Source organism: Chiloscyllium plagiosum, unplaced genomic scaffold (genome assembly GCF_037043375.1).
Source record: "Chiloscyllium plagiosum isolate Xiang-an unplaced genomic scaffold, Cpla_swu_hap1 HiC_scaffold_20, whole genome shotgun sequence".
Taxonomy (NCBI): Eukaryota; Metazoa; Chordata; class Chondrichthyes; order Orectolobiformes; family Hemiscylliidae; genus Chiloscyllium; species Chiloscyllium plagiosum.
Window position 1 is genome coordinate 40440451 of NW_028270158.1, and position 13471 is coordinate 40453921.

The window sequence follows — 13471 nt, forward strand, 5'->3', positions numbered from 1 at the left end:
CTTTGAAACGTTGATGTCAGATGTCCAAGTTGGCAGTCTTGGTATCTGCTCTGACTTTCATGACAAGAATACTCAACAGCTAATTTCTATCTATCTTGTGGTACGAAAGGAAACCAAATATATTTGTTGGTGATAGCAAGCAATACTTCCCAATAATAGACCTCCAACTGCTCCATAGCAAGAATTTCATCTCAATCACAAATCCAGAACTCTGTTGGAAAATGCAATTAGTCCTGATGTCATGAAATTCTCTCAGATTGTTGCCATAGCTCATGTTATCAAGGCCCTCTATGATTCCATCCATGCTGTGGGGACATGTCATGTTGTAGAATACTGGTTATAATGGAGTTGATTTGTGTTAGACTTTACAGGGTATAATGAGTGCTGAGTGCACTATGAATCTGAAAATGGCAGTATTTATACTGGGGGAGATATAGTTTGTTTTAACTACTGGAAGTAAAAGATTCAGCTCTGGATCCAAAATACCCAGGCAATGTCATAAATGGAAGCCAGTAACTCAATGTCTTGTGCTAAAGCCTATTAGACATAATGAGGGCAGCAGTTACAGTGTGTGCAAACTCTTTCCAGATTGCCAGAGTCAGGGATACAGATAAATGAACCTTCTATTCCTTTACAAAATTGTGAGGGAAGTTAGTAGAATTGTTTGCTTCCATATAAGGACACTGATTTGGGAAGTTGATCTTATTCTACAGCAATGATATTTGACTCTGCGGAAAGTGCCAAAATTGACCCTTTCAACCTGTAGCAGATTGGAATCTAGCCAACTGAGAACTTTCCCATGCACATTGTTCATCTGTAATAAGCTTAGAAAATTCTATATGACCACAGCCGATCGATACTAACGAAATTCAGCCCATACAAATGTCCTCCTGAATATGTCTGGTGCTGGTCTCCACAGCCTATCCTTAGCTCAGCCTCTTATTAGCAGATAGTAGCAGCACAGATGGACTTTGCATGCAGCTGGAGAAGAGGCAAAAGATATAGGCCCTCAGCTCGCCCATGCTTCCCACCTGCAACCCAACAAGCTTTTGTTGAAGATAAAAGCCACAATATCCACAGCCAACAGGCATTGGTTGCTCATCCTCTCCCTGTGAACATTTAGAGATAGTGATGTTTGTACTGAGCATTCTCACCCTTATGTATCCAACTTTATAGCTATGTACCAACTTCAGTTCATTCCCTTGTGGATATTGTCAAATATGGACAATGATATGCACTCTTTATGAATACCTGACCTGATAAAATTATCTGAAAAATCTTGTACAGTATCAAATCAGTTAAAGAAAAGATTTTGTGATGTTAAGGATGCCTCCTTTAAATGGACCTTAATGAGTTAAGCCTTTATTCAAGAGAAATTTCATGGCAAGAACTTCTCTTGAAATAAGATATTATTTTAAAAAAGGATATCATGGCAAAATGCAATACAAAATCTACTTGAAGCTCTTTGGCAAACAAGCATTTCCTGCAGTTCAATTCACAGAGTCAGCGCATTACAGCTTGAAAGATTGTGTTCACCATCTGCCAAGAAATAGAACATGCTTGTTTAAAGCAGGCTGCTCTGAACCTTGTGCACTGCCCTTTCCCTTGCTTGTTGCTGTCTAGACTAGTTGGAGTCTGCATAATTGACTTCATAGACTGCAAAACGTGCACAAATAAAATAAAGAACATTTTCTACTCAAATGAAAGATGATTCTGCTGCTGATGTGAATCTTTCCAAAGAACTCAGTTACGGTAATCTGCTATTGAAACCATGAGGCTTAATTTGATGCAAGTATATTTTTCCTCATATTCCATTCTGAAGGTTAGTAGGTAATTTTATGAGTCTACACCAGCAATGGGACAATTGTGAGTAGTGCATGCTAATATTGCTGACTGATATTGCTGGTGGGTCAGGCAGTCCGAATTTCCCCCATAGAGCTGGAATCTTGTATAACTGGCTCAACATTGAAGATTGTCACAGCATTGGTACAGTGGTTGTCCTGTTTGGTAACATGCAGAACATTAGAGCTATTCTTATCAGCCTTCATTAAATATTTAACTAATGCTGATTAATATTGGGCCAGGTGCTAAGTACTCTTGTGAGTGGGAGTGGAGAGGATTTAAAAGCATGTAGCTACTCAAAGGAAGTGGCTGCATTTAAGTTGAATGCTATTACACTTTTTCCTGACATTGCAGATACTTTCTTCTAGATTTCAGCCTTTCAAGATGCTGCATTGGAGAAAAAGGAGCCAACTGGGAAATCATAAAAGTAATTTAAATAATTGCAGAGCAAGCAACTTGCAATGTAGCACAAACCTTGAACCTGAATCATCAGGGAATTGTAGGGCATTAGTTTAGCTGTATATTCATTTTTAATCGATGAGGTTTATAGAAACACATTTCTTGGTATTCAATTTAGTCTTTTTTTTGTCAATTTGCTGTCTATGTTCATCTTCCCTTTTCTGAAGTGGTTTGTTCACATCTGTTTGGGCCCCACTGATGTTGCCATTCTTCGAATGTAAATGCAAATAATAAATGTTGGAAGGTAGTTCAATGTCCCCATTGACAATGATCCAATCCAGTTCAATACAATCTTCAGAAATGGGAAGCATGGATTGGAATTAAGGTTTTAGTTGATTCTTTGGCCTGTAGACTCTGCATATGATTCCCTGTTCAAAGTAAGCTCATGAACCTCTCCCTTTTCAATTTTTCCCTGAGCAACCACTTCAGATCTTAGGTGTACAGGTAATGCAATGGTTCTGTTTGAAGCTACCACAGATTTGATACTCATCTAGTACCTTGGAGGTTATGAATTCATAATCCTCCAGTGGCCATTTATGAACATTGAATTCAATAAAACTGTTTTTTTTAATCTGTCAGAAGAGAAAGCTGCTAAATTATTGTAACAAAACCGATAGCCTCAGTAATGTCCTATTACATAGTGTGTGGTTGACTCATTTTGACTCCCTCCTCCCCCAAAGTAACCTCATTATATTTTTATAGTGAACAGATAATAAATGCAAATTGTCACTATCACTCACAATTCAAGAACAAGTTAAAAACAAAAGTTAGAAATCAGTGGATTAACACTGGGGAAATTTATCTCTGCTTCATTATGAAGCTGTTCCTTATGAAGACACAGAGGACATCTTCTCACATTGAAGATGAGCTTGTTGTATGAATAACCTTCTTCCTCTGTACTTACATTTTTGAAATAGAGAATCTTACAATCCCAGGGATATGACAATTCTCAAGTCGAGGTATTTATCAACCTAACCATTAAACCTATAAAACAGGATAAAATAAGATACTCCTTTAAATTGTTGGGATTCAAAGCTGATTGAGGAGTGCCTGAACCTGGCCTAATTTGTTAAGATCTACGAAATCCTTACTGGAAGAGTAAACTAAAAAAAAACCACTGCAGATCGCAGCTCTTTCAATGTGTGAAAATGACTAATCAGGATCTGGATTGACATACACTGAACCTGAGTCACAATGTGAAAATTGCTTGTACTGAACAAGTTAAGCTTTTAATAAATGTTAGAGTTTGGCTGTTTTGAAATCATTGAACAGAAGGTTCTTCACAGCATCATGCGACAACTTGACATTTAATAAAGAAATACCGAAAGCAATCAAAAGTGACTCAAATCATGATACATTACAATTTCACTGATTTGCTCAAACAACATTGAAGAATGGGGGTGAATTTCCATTACTCTTTCCCACTTCTTCATTGTCGTTTCATCAGAAGAACCGTAGAATCTCAGAAAAAAAATTCTGAAAAATTTGTATTTCCACAGCACTTCACATGTCTTGATGATAACTCAAAATACTTTCCTGTCAATGAAGTACTTTTGAAATGTGGTCAGTGTTGTAATATAGAAAGTTGTGGGAGATGGTGTGTACTGTAATGCAATGAACAAGTAAACCAGACTGCCAGGCTAATCATTTCAAACATGGGCTCAAATCCTAATTGGAAATCAAATTTAATAAAATCTGGAATTGAAAGCCAGTTATCATCAGTGATGGGGACTTTGAAGCTATCACCAATTGTCAAAAAACCTGTCTCAACATTGATGTCTTTTAGGGAAGGAAATCAACTATTTTAACCTGGTCTGTCCTGGACTATGTTTGACTCCAGATGCATAGCTGCACCTAACTTTTAGTTGCCCTCTGAATTAGTCTAGCAAGCCAATTAGTTCAAGAGCAATGAGGGATAGGCAATCCACTGCTTGTCTTGCCAGGAACACTTACATCCTCTGTAAGAATAAATTAGAAAAGTGCAGCAGTCAATTTGCATACAACAAGCTCATGCATACAGCCAAATTATCTTATTTTTAGAATGCTGATTGAAAGTGAAATGCTGACCAGGACTCACCACTATTCACTATCCTTTTCTGGAAAACATCGCTGTTCCTTCTGTTCTGAAGAAGGGTAACTGGACCCAAAACGTTGTCTCCGCCTTCTTGATACTGCCTGACCTCCTGAGTTTTGCCAGCAATTTCTACACATATTTCTGATTTCCAGTATCTACAGTTCATTTTTTTTTTGTTTCACTATTGTTGGGTCAAAATGCTGGAGCTCTTTTTCTCACAGCATTGTGGGTATACCAACCACCAAATGGTCTGCAATGGTTCAAGAAAGCAACTCATCACCATCTTCTAAATAGCAAATCAGGCTGGGCAATAAATGCTGGTGCAGCAATGAAGCCAAATTCCCCAAATCAATGAAAAAAGGACACAGGAAAGAAATCTCTGCTTTTCTTCAGAATAGAACCATAGGAATTTTTACATCCACCTGTAAAGGAAATACAATACCACAGTTCAATGTCTCATCTAAAAAAACAGTAGCTTTGACAATGTAGTATTCAGTTCGTACCATTTAGAGTCAGCCAAACTTTTGTGCTGTAGGTTCTGGAGTGGAACTTGAACCCATAATTTTCTCCTTGGAATTGCTACCTACTGGATCATTGGGGTTTCTCTTCTGTAAAAGTTATGGTAAATGCATGGAAGAAAGCAGATGGGAGTTCATGCTATTTCTTTTCCTGTAATTGCCTCTGCTTCTCTTATCCTTTAACAGTGGATAGAGTCATTGAATTGTTACCACACTATGCACGTAATCCATCTATTTCTGTTTAAATCTAAGAAGATTAAACATTACAATTGAGGAGACTGGACAGGAACTGTATACACTCTGTACTGTACTCTCCAAACAATTTTCACCTATCTTAATCATGTTACACTTCCTATTTTTCCTACTTAGCTCTGTACTATGAGCTGGTGTTTTGTTCTCTTACTCAATTACATTAACTCTTATAATTATACCCAGGTAGACATTTATTGTAAACAATAGTATGATTACTTTGATTCCTGATGTATTCATCAGCAAATAGAACAGAAGGTTCTTTTTTATGAATGGATCAGTGCACACTGCCAATTAATTAAGGAGTGAGATAAGTGTGCTTGTGGCTGAAGCCTAAATGTGTACTTTCAACCTGTTTTCATTAAAGAAACAAAAAATCCAATACCAATGTCATATGTAAAGGAGGAGGCAGTAGAGGAATTTGATAATATAAAAATAGATCAAGAGAAGACACTTAACAAGTTAGCAAGCACTCAAAGCAGAAAAATAATCCTGTCTGGATAAAATGCATTCTAGATTACAGATGGAAATAAGGGTGGTAATTGTTGAGGCTCTGTTCGCAATTTTCAAATCCTTTTCTAATAAAGGGGTGTTACCAAACAAATGGAGGATTAGCAAATGTAGAAACATAGAAAATAGGTACAGAGGCAAACTACTTGGCCCACTCCACTATTCAACATGGTTATGGCTGATCCTCTGTGACAATGCCATACTCTTGCTCTCCCGCCATACCTCTTGACACCTTTAGCTTCTAGAGACCTAGCTATTTTTCTAAAGTATATTCAGTGACCTGACCTCCACAGTGATACCTTTGATAGAGAGTTCCACAGGTTCACGACCTCCAAGGGAAGAAAACTCTCCCCATCTCAGTCCAAAATAGCCAATTGTGTATCCTGATACAGTGACTCCTTATTCTGGAACCTCCTGGCTTTTGGGATACATCATCATTCAGTCTGTCTAGCTCTTTACTAATGTCCATGAGAACTCCTCCCACTCTTCTAAACTCTGCAAACATAGGCCCAATTGACGCAATTTTTCTCAGCCGAATCCCTCCAGCCCGGCACTGCCTTCCTGACCTGCAGTCTTCTTCTTGACCTCTCCGCCTCCATCCTACTCCGACCTATCACCCTCACCTTGACCTCTTTCCACCTATCACATTTCCAACGCCCCTCCTCCAAGTCCCTCCTCCCTACCTTTTATCTTCTCCTGCTGAACACTCTCTGCTCATTCCTGAGGAAGGGCCTGTGCCCGAAACGTCGAATCTCCTGTTCCCTGGATGCTGCCTGACCTGCTGTGCTGTTCCAGCAATAAAGTTTCAACTTTGATCTCCAGCATCTGCAGACCTCACTTTCTCCTTCATCATATGACAAACTTGCTATCCCAGGAATCAGTCCAATGTAGATTCACTTATCTCTTCTTAGGTAAGGAGACCAAAACTGCACACAAAACTCCAGATATGGTCTCATGTACTTCTGCTGCACGTGCATGCTTGCTTTCAGTCACTAGTTTATGAGGATAACAGCTCCCTTTGTACATCAACATTTCCCAATTTATCACTGTGGGATATAAATGAATTAATGTTATTTCTGCAAGTATAAATTCTGATACAGAATAGGAATGAGAAAATACATATTCAGCAAAAAGAAAGGATATGTGAGCATGAGACATGAATACAGAACAATGGTGGATATATGGGCAAACAGGAAAGCATCTGTTTCCCCCTTACACGGGGACACAGGAACAAACCCTAATCAAAGAGGTCAAAGTGGCCTCTGGATAGAAATAGATGCTGATAGAAGAAAAGATATGCCTAATCAATAACCTATAATAGACTGACGTCAAACACCCTTATGGGAGTCAGAGATAAGAGTTTGTCACGGACAAAACAGGATAAACAGAAGTTGTGGGATCAGTCTTAAGGAAATGAGTGACGTAAGCGAAGCAGGGAACAGACAATGGAATAAGGAAAAATATGGGGATTCAAACTGTATAAATTTCGAGAGTTTGTTGGATATAGTGTGCATTCTGTAATTACCATACCTGGTGATTAGACAAGGCATCCACCTATAGGTGTATAAATAAAAAAGAAGCTGTTATTCAGATATTTGTCTCGGACTGAAATTATTAAAGTGAGTGAGCTTTTGTTTCTCACAATTGGGGGCTCGTCCGGGATTTTCTTCCATCACCGGGGGGAGTGGCTGGCCTTGGACACTGGGAAGACGCGTCCCGTTCCCCATTGAGGAGCGGTCTCGTGTCCCGGTTTGGTCTGCTCCCTTGGGTGACTGATGTGAATCCTATAAGAGAGACATCTGAATCAGACAGTGATAGGAGCTCGATAGAAGATACGGTGACAAAAGGGGCCAGGCAACTCTGTGCACAGACCAAGGTAAGAAAATTGACTTTTAAGTATTGCCTTGGTGGCCGGGATTGAGTTTTAGTAGTTAATAAGGGACTAACGAAGGAACTCAATATGGCTTGCGCTTTGGGTAAGAAAAAGCCTCCGGGGAAACAAAGTAAGGAAAAGACAATGGAAATGGAGGCGGGGTCCCTTACAACATTCCTCCGGAAAGTCCTTTGGGCAGGATGTTGTGGAAATTGGCAAAATAATACTTGTGCAAGGGAGAAAGATGATTAAATATTGTTGCTTTGTATGGACTAAGGACTCCATTCTTCGTCCCGCTGTCTTCTGGCCAAAGTACAGATCGGACGAAGACTGGGTTTGTGAATATCTGAGTTTATATGTCAATGTGCGAAAGAGAGAGAGAGAGAGAGAGAGAGAGAGTGTGTGAGAGAGAGAGAGAGAGAATGAAAAGAGCTGTACAGCTGGTAGGAAGTTTAACCCTTTGTGATTTGGTTTGAGTGAACATTTGTTTGTTGGTGATTGAATGTTTGTGTTTTATTCCCTGGAGCTTGAGTTCCAGGACTGTTTTGAATCTGATTTTTGTTATGGAAATTTAACATGATTTCTTTTAAGGTTAAGGATTCTATTGTGATTATGAAAAAAAAAAGGAATGATAACTCCTGTTCTTTTTACAGATCATGACTGCCTTACTATCAGTTTCTAACTAATCTCTTTTATCTTTACATAAAAGCGATTTATGGAGGACAGTTGAAGTTTCAGTTCAACATTAGATTGTGGTAAAAGCAAAATTCTATGGTTAATATCTGTGACCTTGGATTCAGCCATTGTTCATGCATTAGAAGTTGTTTTTTAAAAAAAACTTGAGTAGACAAATTCTTTTAAGGCAAGTTCTGATTATTTTACGACTTATAGTATTGTAATTGAGCAATGATTGGTCAGGACTATTTAAGAAAACTAATTCTGGATCTAAATTAAAGGACTAAAACTGGGTACTTACAGTGAATTGCAAAATTGGGAACTGTATGCATTTTGCATTTTGACTATTAAATACTGAAGAAATGAACGTAAATATATATAAATATATTTATAAGTTAGGAACAGGCTTTGAAGGTTAGTCAAGCATAAATTGATGAATTGGTGTTTGAAGTTATGGGGAGCTAGAAATATTGCAATATTTCTTTAAAAAAAAAAGAAAAAGGGGAAGAACGTAGTGACTTATCCCCTTTGGGAGGTACCCATAGGGGACAAAGAGATTGGGTTTGTAAGTGCCCCCCCTCACCAGTGGGGAGGTCAGAACATTTAAAAAGGAAATGGAGGTCCTGGTTGAGGATCCGGTGGGGTTGTCTGAACAAATTGTTCAATTTTTGGGGCCCAGTCTGTATACCTGGGCTGAATTAATGTCTATTTTGAATATATTATTTACTGGGGAGGAAAGGGGACTTGTACGAGGAACTGCCATTAAAATATGGGACAGGGAACACCCGATTGGAGATGGGGATGCTGGACAGGGAGAGGTGAAGTTTCCCCTCAGAGACCCCCAGTGGGAAAACCAAAACCCAGAGCATAGAGAAGAAATGAGGGAATTGAAAGACCTGATTCTAAAAGGAATAAGGGAGGCAGTTCCGAAGTCACAGAATTTGATTAAAGCCTTTGAAATTAGACAGGAGAAAGATGAGACTCCCTCAGCTTTCTTGCAAAGATTAAGGGACTCAATGCGGAAATACTCTGGAATGAACCCTGAGGACCCAGTGGCACAGGGTCTTTTGAAAGTACATTTTGTGACAAGAGCATGGCCAGACATACAGAGAAAGATACAGAAGATAGAAGGGTGGAGCGAAAAACCATTAGATGAATTGTTGAGAGAGGCACAGAAAGTGTTTGTAAAGAGGGAGAGGACAAGGGGGAACATTTGATAGAGGGTTTGAGCGACAGGGGCAGAGATGGAAGTCGCTACAGGAAGGATGCTATTATTGTGGAAAGATAGGGCATTTTAAGCGGGAGTATCCTGATCTACAAAGGGAAGAAAAAGGCAATTCCGCTTATGAATTATGATGAAGAATAGGGGTGTCAGGGGTTCCTGCCCTCGGGGGCCCACCAGGAACCCTTGATAAACTTGAAGGTGGGACCGTGTAGGGAGGAGGTAATCTCCCTAGTAGATACGGGGCAGCACGGTCATCGTTGAATTTTAAACCAAAGAAAGTAGAAATGTTTACACGGTCAATTACTGTTTCGGGGGTGAAAGGGGAAGGATTTACTGTTCCAGTATTTGAACCTATGATGATAGAAGGTCCTAAGGATAGGATCACAGGGGAACTGCTGTATATCCCTGATATAGGAAGTAACTTACTGGGGAGAGATTTAATTATCCTTATAGGACTGGAGATTGAAATTCAGGAAAAAGAATTAGTTGTACAACTGGCAATATTGACAGAGGATGCAGAGAGAGAGATAGACCCTATTGTATGGGCTAGAGAAGGGAATCGTGGAAAACTACAGATCCCTCCCCTTACAATAAATTTAAAACGGAAAGGGGACGTTGTCTGTGAACGACAATATCCTATTTCCATAGAAGGTAAATGAGGACTGCAGCCAGTAATTGAGGGACTGATTAGAGATGGTTTGTTGGAGCCATGTATGTCTCCTTATAATACCCCAATTCTACCAGTACGGAAATCTGATGGAACTTATCGATTGGTGCAGGATTTGAGAACATTAAATCGGATAGTGCAGGTCAGGCACCCAGTAGTGCCAAACCCCTACACGTTATTAAGTAAGATCCCTCATGATCACAAATGGTTTAGTGTGATAGATTTAAAGGATGCCTTTTGGGCTTGTCCCTTGGCGGAGGAAAGATTTGGGACTATCCCCCTATGAAATCTTATTTGAATTACCTTATCTGGGAACACAGGGAGAATTGCCAATTCCCGAAACTAAAGATTTGTTTTTAAAGAAGTATATACTGGGCTTGTCCTCCTCTTTATCTTTCCTCAGAAAACAGGGTCTATTGGCACAGACTCCGCCCCTTGAATTTGCTGTTCATCCCATCCGGCCAGGAGATTGGGTCTTAATAAAATCATGGACAGAGACTAAGCGGCAGCCAGACTGGGAAGGGCCGTACCAGGCTCTTTTGACTACCGAAACGGCAATAAGGACGGTGGAGAAAGGCTGGACTCATTATACTCGGATCAAAGGGCCAGTGGACCCTCCAGTTGAGGAAGAAGTCTGGACAGCCGAATCAACGCAAGACCCGCTGAAACTCAGACTAAAGAGACTTTGAGTAATTGACTATACAGTGGCGATGCGAGCGCGGGATTATTTCTGTAAGATTGTATATTAAGCCTTTTTGTGTTTTAGCATAATGATCAGAATACTGGGAATGCTTAGAGTTATGATGCTAGCCCTCTTGGTATTAGGATTTTGTCACATATCATTTTCATATGTATTATTAATGGTTCCTGAGTCTGATAATCCACAAGTAATAGACACTGATGTATGTAGCTTAGTAAATTGTGGGAATGTAGCTAATCAGAGACAATACCGCAACTCAGAGATACATCTTAAGTCCTATGGGGATGGCCTCGGGGATGGTACCTGGTATAATGGTCTTGTCACAATACACCGGGCCCCCTTCCGACCAGCACCGATTGTCCCGATAAAAAGTGTAACCCCATATATTCAACGATAAGAAAAACCACATGGCACGGAGCGGTTTTGGGAGGTGGCACTTATGAGGTACAATTAAATGAAACATTTGGGATTGAAATGAAAGCAAATAGGAAGGAGTTTGTGGGCTGTTGTTTTCGAATTAGCATAGGACAGGGAAAAATGGGTAGAATTACTGGGTAATGAGATACAACCTTTCACCCCTCCCAATGATCCTACAGTAGTAAAAATTATAGAGGTAAAGGATTTGAAACAGACCATCGAGATAGAGACTGGGTACGGGGATACAAATGCCTGGGTTGAATGGGTAAAGTATACTGTAAAAAGTCTGAACAAAAGCAATTGCTATGCATGTGCCTCCGGTAGGCCAGTGGCCCAGGTGGTTCCCTTTCCGCTTGGGTGGAAGCAAGACAGGAAGGGCATGAAATGTATGATAGCCCTGTATCAGGATGAGACTGCATGGAATGATAGGAATTGTACCTCCCTATCTCTGATGTTCCCTCCCTTGGAGGAGAAAGATGCAAAAGATCCCCCCACATTTTCCGCCGCAGTTGGAAATCACACGTCATGTGTGCACAGGCGAGGTACGAGTCGGTCGAGACATTTGGGGGAGCTGAAATTATGTACAGAGATTAAGAATGTTACCGAAACGGAGAAGGGAGGGAACTACTCAGCATTAAAGGTTCCCCGAGCGGATCTGTGGTGGTACTGTGGAGGAAAAATATTGAGACCCACCCTACCTCCGGATTGGAGAGGGATATGCGCAATTGTACAATTGGCAATTCCATTTACCCTGGCATTTGAGAAGGAAAAGATAGTAGGGAAAAAGGGAAGGGGTAAGAGATTACTGTTAGATAATTCTTTTGATGACAGGATTTATCTTGATTCGGTAGGAGTCCCTAGGGGAGTACCTGAATTCAAGGCTCGTAACCAGATTGCAGCAGGCTTTGAGTCAGCTCTCTTTTGGTGGACAACAATTAATAAAAATGTAGACTGGATAAATTACATTTTTTATAATCAACAGCGATTTATAAATGATACAAGAGAGGCGGTTAAAGGAATATCAGAACAGCTTGATGCGACAAGTAGGATAGCATGGGAAAATAGAATAGCCCTTGATATGATTTTAGCAGAGAAAGGGGGTGGTGGTTTTTATCCTTACTTCCCTGATAGTAGTAGTCGGGGTATTGGTGGCCAGTGGCTGTTGTGTCATACCCTGTATACGGGGGCTCACCCAGAGGCTGATTGAAACAGCCTTGATGAAACGAATGCCCCTGAGGGGAATCAGACAGAGGAACTTTATCAACTAAATAATAAGGAGATGAGTGAGACTAAGATGGATGAAATCTCTGAAATGATGCTTGCGAATTTTGGGAACAATGTTTAAAAAAAAAAAGAGACAAAAATGCAGAAGATAACAGATAGTAATGAAAAGAAAAAGGGGAAATTGTGGGATATAAATGAATTAATGTTATTTCTGCAAGTATAAATTCTGATACAGAATAGGAATGAGAAAATACATATTCAGCAAAAAGAAAGGATATGTGAGCATGAGACATGAATACAGAACAATGGTGGATATATGGGCAAACAGGAAAGCATCTGTTTCCCCCTTACACGGGGACACAGGAACAAACCCTAATCAAAGAGGTCAAAGTGGCCTCTGGATAGAAATAGATGCTGATAGAAGAAAAGATATGCCTAATCAATAACCTATAATAGACTGACGTCAAACACCCTTATGGGAGTCAGAGATAAGAGTTTGTCACGGACAAAACAGGATAAACAGAAGTTGTGGGATCAGTCTTAAGGAAATGAGTGACGTAAGCGAAGCAGGGAACAGACAATGGAATAAGGAAAAATATGGGGATTCAAACTGTATAAATTTCGAGAGTTTGTTGGATATAGTGTGCATTCTGTAATTACCATACCTGGTGATTAGACAAGGCATCCACCTATAGGTGTATAAATAAAAAAGAAGCTGTTATTCAGATATTTGTCTCGGACTGAAATTATTAAAGTGAGTGAGCTTTTGTTTCTCACATCACCAATTAAATAATATTTCTAAAACATTCTGTTTTGCCAACCAAAGTGATCAACTTCACACTTATCCACACTATATTGTATTCTGCTATGTTTTTGATAACTCACTCAACTTGTCTAAATCATCCTAAAGCCTCTTTACCTTTTTCTCACCATTCACAATCCACCTAGTTTTGTGTCATCAAAAAACTTGAAAATATTAAATCAATAGCAAAAGTGACATAGACTCAGAAGGTATAGAATCTGAGTGGTTAGAGTTGA

General features: G+C 39.7%; 1 long non-coding RNA gene across 1 annotated transcript; it reads left to right on the forward strand.

The window, feature by feature from the left end:
• Window positions 1-6697: 6697 nt before the first annotated feature.
• LOC148146602 (uncharacterized) lies at window positions 6698-13160 on the forward strand. The gene is made up of 2 exons (XR_015760576.1): window positions 6698-7528; window positions 10496-13160. It is a non-coding gene; the product is annotated as an uncharacterized LOC148146602 (long non-coding RNA).
• The last annotated feature ends 311 nt before the right edge of the window (window positions 13161-13471 follow it).